Raw genomic sequence first — 7,079 nt, forward strand, 5'->3', positions numbered from 1 at the left:
CAATCCACTACAACATACAGGACTGAAATGAGAAGATCTGGATTCCAGTGCATGCTCTGCCATTTGCTGGCTATGTAATCGAAGGAAAACTATTATACTCTGATGGCCTGAGCCTGTGTATCATTAATACAATATGCAAAAATGGGAAATATAGTAAGGGAAAGGGGGAAGATGATGAGTTCATTTTTATATGTGTCAAATTTGAGGGCCCCCTATGACATCCAATTGGATATATCCATTGAACAGTAGAAATATTGGGGGGGGGATTTAAAAGAAGGAGAGGGAGGATAGAAATATTGGTTTAGTAGTCACAAAAACACAGAAGTGATAGTTGAGCTCACAATTTTTAAATAAAGAGAAATAATAATCCAAGTCAATATCTGGAAAATGATTTTGTTCAAAAATGCCTTTGATCAATTCAGATTTAGTTCAAGAAACATATTTGAAGGGAGAAAAAACCTCAGGCCATCCTTTCACTAGTAGCCTTCTGCTGCTGGATACTCTTGTAGCCATGGAGATACCAGCGACCCAAACCAATTCCAGACATATGCAACCTTTTTTTAGCCACTCAAAACCTGTATTTCCTCTCATCACAGAAGCCAAACATCTATAGTGAGAGAAGCTATATATTATATATATCTTACATATGTATCTTTATATATCTTGTATAAATTATATCATATATTATATGATATATATCTTATATAAGTTATATGTGATTTATAGTATATCTTTATATATCTTATTTAAGTTATATCATATATATGTTATATATAAGATTATATACACAATTCTTATTTTTTATCATTGCCACCTAAAGCTCATCCGTACTTTTTGAATTCCATTATAGATTATTTGGATCAAAAAAATTCCTTAAAAATACTCTCAGAAAGTAGTAATTTTCTCTCCATAACCCTTATATTAGGGAGTTCATCTTAGCAGAAGTAACTGAATAAATTTGGGCCTCTCAGACCCCCATCCCTCACTCAATGCTCTAAATTCTTTTTTTTTTTAATTTTTTTTTTTTCAACGTTTATTTATTTTTGGGACAGAGAGAGACAGAGCATGAACGGGGGAGGGGCAGAGAGAGAGAGGGAGACACAGAACCGGAAACAGGCTCCAGGCTCTGAGCCATCAGCCCAGAGCCCGACGCGGGGCTCGAACTCACGGACCGCGAGATCGTGACCTGGCTGAAGTCGGACGCTTAACCGACTGCGCCACCCAGGCGCCCCTCAATGCTCTAAATTCTTAGAAGATCATGGCATTTAAGTTTCGAGTGTTACCTTCGAGTCAGTTTGTCTACCTTTCTGCTTCTGGGTAGGCAGGTAAATAATCCCTTGTAGACACTGTGTTAACCTCAGCCCCATGTGACTGGGATCCTGATTCCCTGTTGAGCAATTGCCAACTTCTCTTACTTAAGGGATGAATTTTGTCTTTGTACTTTCAGCTACAGCCTGGAGACCTGCTTCATCCTGAAGGATTTTTCTAACTACATCCTTGTCTCCTGAATGACTATATATATCATCAACTCCTAAAGTAATGCCAGTTCACTTTGGACTTTGGGTCCCCTTCCAAAATGCAATACTACAGGTGCGTCATTCATCTTGGGCCTTGATCCTGTCACGTCCCAAGCTTCTTCTCTTTCCCCACTGGTCTGGGCTGCTGAAGTACCATGCATACCCTGCAATTAAGCCACTAGAAATTTGTGAACAAATGTGTACATTACTCAGTGCAAATCCATTCTCCACTATTAGAAGGACAACATATATGCCATGTGTATTTTCCACAGTGATAAGGCGAAGCCAAAATGCGTCTTAATCAAATAATCAGTGGTGGATCACTAACCATCTTCACACAGCCTCCTACAATAAAATACTCCACCCCCATATATATATATATATATATATACACACAAGTACTTAAAAACAAGGGCAATAAAACTGCCTTCAGAATTAATAAGAAAACACAGAATAAATGGAAAGAATAATAGGCAAAATCGTTGTCAAAACTGAATTTTTGTAGGCCAAACAGAATCATACTGTCACCTGATTAACTTCACTAACATAGCTACAGGAAGAATGTGTGCTATGAGAAGGGGGAATTGAACAGACAGACACAGGAAAAATGATAGTCAATGAACAAATATTGGCCTTTGACGGTGCCCAGCCCAGGACAAGACAATACCTTAGCCAAAGGATTTTGCGTTCTGATTCCATTAGCAAGACTTTCCATCTCTATTGTGATAATGACTATAAGAACTTTGAGACAATGGAAATCAAGCATGTCATTCCTGTTGCAAGACCTCCCCTTATCTGAGATGTATCAGTCTTCATTTTATTCCATTAAATATTCATTTCATCTGCCTCACCTTAACCTGATTCAAAGCTAAATAAATTTCATGATTAAATGACTGGCTAAAGGTCCCACAATTTTGACTTGATTTCCCATATCCATCTGCCTATAGTGGTCATAAAGACTTTATATATTCCAGTTCCTATGAAATTTATTTCTTGTTGTGATTTAATACACTGACACTCTGATTATGGTTTGGCTTCCCATGTAGATTGTCCCGAAGGCAAGAATTTCTGGTCATGCCAAAACAAGTTTTTTTTGGTCTGTGTAGCAGTCATGTTGTTCATCATTCATTAATACACTGACATTCTAGTTTTATACATTACTCTTGCGAGAATAGTTAGTATGCATCTGCCTCTAAGTGACAGATCTATTCCAAATACACTGACAATACCAGATGTTTAAACAAACAGGCTGAAGGCTAAATCTCAAACCAAAGTACAAGACCCAGTGTACTAAATGCTACCCAATGAACTATTTGGGGAAAATAGTCAAATGGCCATTACCCAGGCAAAGGACCAGCCATCTCCAATGTCATTTGTGATTACCAGCAAACATTTGTTGTCTCTATAATTGTTCATACTATAATTTGCCATAACGTAAGTGAATGCATTGAGCAGCATATCAAGAGTCTTACATAAATTATTTCCAATATTTAAGTAACTATGTTAAGTAGATATTATTGTAATTCTTCCAATGTTAAGTAGATATTATTGTAATTCTTCCAATTTACAAAGGAGAACACTGAGACTCAGAGAAGTGAAGTAACGTCTCTATTCTCTAATTCAAAAATCCATACTCTTTCAAGACTATTATAATTTTGGGGGGTTATCAGTGCTACTTTTGATATATTCACTTACACGCCAATTTATTTGCTCAAAAATCTGTTTTGCTTCTCATGCCTTCCCTCTCAGTTCAATTTTCTTTTTCCTGAAGTACATCCTTTGGTGGTTCTTTCAGTGATGTTTATTTGAAAATACCTTTGTTTTATTCACACTATTCGTATTAATTGGTATTAGATTCAGCCACAAATAGGAAAATAATAATAATAATAATAATGTAAACAAAATAGAAGTGTATCTCTTTCTTACGTTAACGCAGAAAATCAAGGGCCACTGTGGTGGCTCCATTATCATCAGGAATCCAGGTCCCAGATCTATCTCACTTGTCCATAATTCTCAATTTTAGGCTTTTAGCTCATGATTCAAAGTATCTCCTGCAAGTGTAGTCATCACAGGGGGTTTGAAGACCTTCTCTCCCCGTCCTCCTTTCTGCTGGCTGGAATTTGGACATGACGGCAGAATTGCTCCCATGGAACACTTGGCAGCAAATGCCAGCACTTTTATGTTATTGTTTTTTGCTTGTACACTTCTGGACTACGCAAGGAGTTTGAATTCAAACTCCAAAGCCACCCAGTTTTCCATGGAGGTCTTGGCCTCGACTCTCACACTGTGCGTGGGTGTTAGAACACAAACCTGATCACTCATATCCAAATTTCCAACACGTTCAGGGAAACCACAGTGTTAACTCATGGGTATCACCATGGCTTACAGTTTCTTCTTTGTGCTTGGCCCCTGGAAATGTCTTTCTGTCTTGAAAACTTGTATACCTTGAAAACCAGGTTTGTCCTATTCACCAGAATGTAACTCCGCAAGGTCAGGAATTTGGGTCTATTTGGCTTACTTATTTCTGCAGCACCTAGAACACTGCCTGGCACATAGAAAAGGTGTTCAATAGCTAGGGGGTATGGTATCTCTTTTCGAGGTCATGAAAATATTCTAAAATTGACTATGGTAAAGTTTGCATACATCTGTGAGCAGACTACAAAAATATTTTACCTGTATGCTTTAAACGAGTGAATTATATAGTATATAAATGATAAGTCAATAAGTCTCTTATTTAAAAAAAATACTTGGTGAATGAATAAGCTAATTTATCCAGTATTTCTGGTGTTCCGTAGCTGAGAGTGGGGTGAGAGTTTCCAGGTTATCTAATATATGATAGTGCTAGAAATGGAAGTCAAATCCATGCCATTCTCACTATACTTCACTATCATTCATGCTTACAGGTAGGGTGAGATTTTCAGAGAGCATCTGCAAAGTCACCCTATGCCCAATGAGAGTGGACACGAAAACAATATCCAGAGAGAAATAATACTTTGCAGGCTCATCTTAACTACCACATTCTACTAAGACATTGGATTCTCCAGTTGCATAGGAACAGTACAACAAGATGATGCCTATAGGTAAATTCTAACGCAGTACCAGATGACAACAAAGAGCTTGCTAGAAGCTTTCTTAGAAATTTCTCTAGATACAACTGTCTCTCCTCAACAAACCTTCCATATATTACCCCAGAGTAATAACAGAACCATTTACTGCACACTTACTACATGCCAGGTACTCCTGCAAATGCTTACTTGCAGATGCAGAAACTGAAGCGCAAAGAAGTTAAGTAATTTGCCAAAGGCCAAATAGATAACAGCAGAGTCAGGGTTTCTCCAGGCAGACCGGCTCCAAAGTACACGAGCTTAACAATTTTGCCCTGCTGTCCCATTTTTACTTGCTTTATCTAGTCTCATCCCCAATCGCACTCTAAAAGGAATTTTAATGCTCAAGTAGTAAAATATAATTATAGGGCCAAATCTCTTTATTCTTTCTTCACAAAGCCAGAAGTGAATCTATAGCGTGATCTGCCACCAGCACGGCCAAAATAGGGTTTGTCAGAGTAATAGAAGTGTGAACAGTGGCTAGAGCATGCATTCTTGCCTTCCAGCACACAGGATCACTCAGATTTCTATTGAGGACATCACAAGGAAAAGCAAGAAAAAGTATCGTATTAACTCTTCAAAACTGGGAGGGAGGATGCAGTGTGAATACCTATATAGTATTTATCACTCCAATGCCTCACTCAAAAAAAAAATCTGTTTTTAAATATAGGACTCTTTTTGGGTTCTTCAGTCAGGAAAATGATTTAGTCTGAAACCCATCAAAGAATGTATGAGACTGGCTTCAACTAGCAGCTGCAGAGGAAGATTTAGAGAACAGTTAGTTTAAAGTCGGAAAATCGCTAGAATATCCAGGCAACATATCAACCTTGGTCTGAGTTTACTAAGCCCAATAAATGAAAATGTTTAAGGACATTAAGGATGATGCATGAATGATGCAAATCGATTCAACTTTATTACTTTTTCTGTACTGTTTTCCTAATAGCTGCACATTCACACTGCTCACACATCCGAGGGGGCATTTCAGCAGTTGATTCTACAGTAATTACAGATATTAAGGATTCAGCACACTGAGGAAATATCTCAGTGAGAGACAGTCTACGTGGGACACAATTAGAAAATACCATATATAAACACTGGTTGCATTTTTCTGTAAGTTATACGTGATACAGAAGAAATGGACAAGCAGTGAAATGAGACAGATACTGGCTGCAAAGAAAAGGAAAATGCTAGTGACAACAAACACTGGCTATGTTCCAGGCACTGGATTTATTATGTGAATTTTATTATATAGATTTATTGTAGCTAATATACACTAAAACCTGGGATGTGGTTCCTATTACTATTCCCATTTTATAGGTGAGGAAACTGAGATAAACGGAAGTGACTTTCCGAAGGTCATAGCACTCGTAAGTACTAGAGCTGGGACTTAACCCCGGGCACTGTGGTTCCAGAGTATGTTCTTAGTCACTCACCTGTACTGCCTCACATAGCAAAAGATGCAAATATTAAGACATCCTTCAACAAACTCTACTGAGTGCTTGTGATGTATCTCCCACTGTGATAAGCACTGAGACTATAAGCGGCAGAGAATTAAAGAGAACAAGCACTACTGCTTTTCAAATATCTTGGAGATTGGAAGGGCTTTAAGATGACCTCCATACAAGCTTCTGAAAGGGACATAGAAACATTAGAAAATGACATTCATCGTATCATAAAGTGAGCCCTCCTCAGGCTCTACTTCAGCAGCAAGACTTCAGCTCAAAGTCTGTCCAGATGGCATGCAATGAATGCAACTAAACCAAAACGACGACAACAACAGCAGCAGCAGCAGCAGCAGCAAAAACCAAACATAAAACAAAACAAAAGAATCTCTGGACAGGTTCTAACATTCTTAAGATTCCCGTGGAGGTTCTCATGTTTGAGGCACATTTCAGAACATTACATTCAAGCAGTGGTCATTTCCATTTTATTTTTATCAATGTTGTCCCATTGAAAACACTCGATCCATTAGTTGTATGAGCATCTAGCATGACATCAGACATTACGAGGGGTACAATAATGTAGGAGACACAGTCCTTGCCAACAAAGAATCTACAACCTAGTGAATAGACAAGGCATTCCCCTGAAGCCTTTAGAGTTAGAATTATTAGAAAAGACATTTTACGATAAAATGCTCATTTATGCAGTGCAAACAATACTTAAGGGAGGCGGACAAGGGAGAAACACTAAATTGAATTATTCAGAGAAGGCCTTGTGGAGACTAGGAATCCAGTGAGGCCTTGAAGGACTTGAAGCGACAGAAGAAAAGACCAAGGGCACTCCTAAATCTGCAGGAACAATCTGACCTCGGTCTTATGGGGCAAGGGAGTAATACAAGGACCTGAACAGAAACTGGAGCCATGTCTGATCAGGGCCCCAAATCAACCAATGCAATCTGAGAAGTAAATGTGTTAATTAAAGGCATGAATCAAACTAGAGAGCCCAGAAGCTAAAGAGC

The sequence above is a fragment of the Lynx rufus genome, unplaced genomic scaffold (genome assembly GCF_022079265.1).
Source record: "Lynx rufus isolate CCGP_SWC_20201006 ecotype Redwood Valley unplaced genomic scaffold, mLynRuf1.p SCAF_19, whole genome shotgun sequence".
NCBI lineage: Eukaryota > Metazoa > Chordata > Mammalia > Carnivora > Felidae > Lynx > Lynx rufus.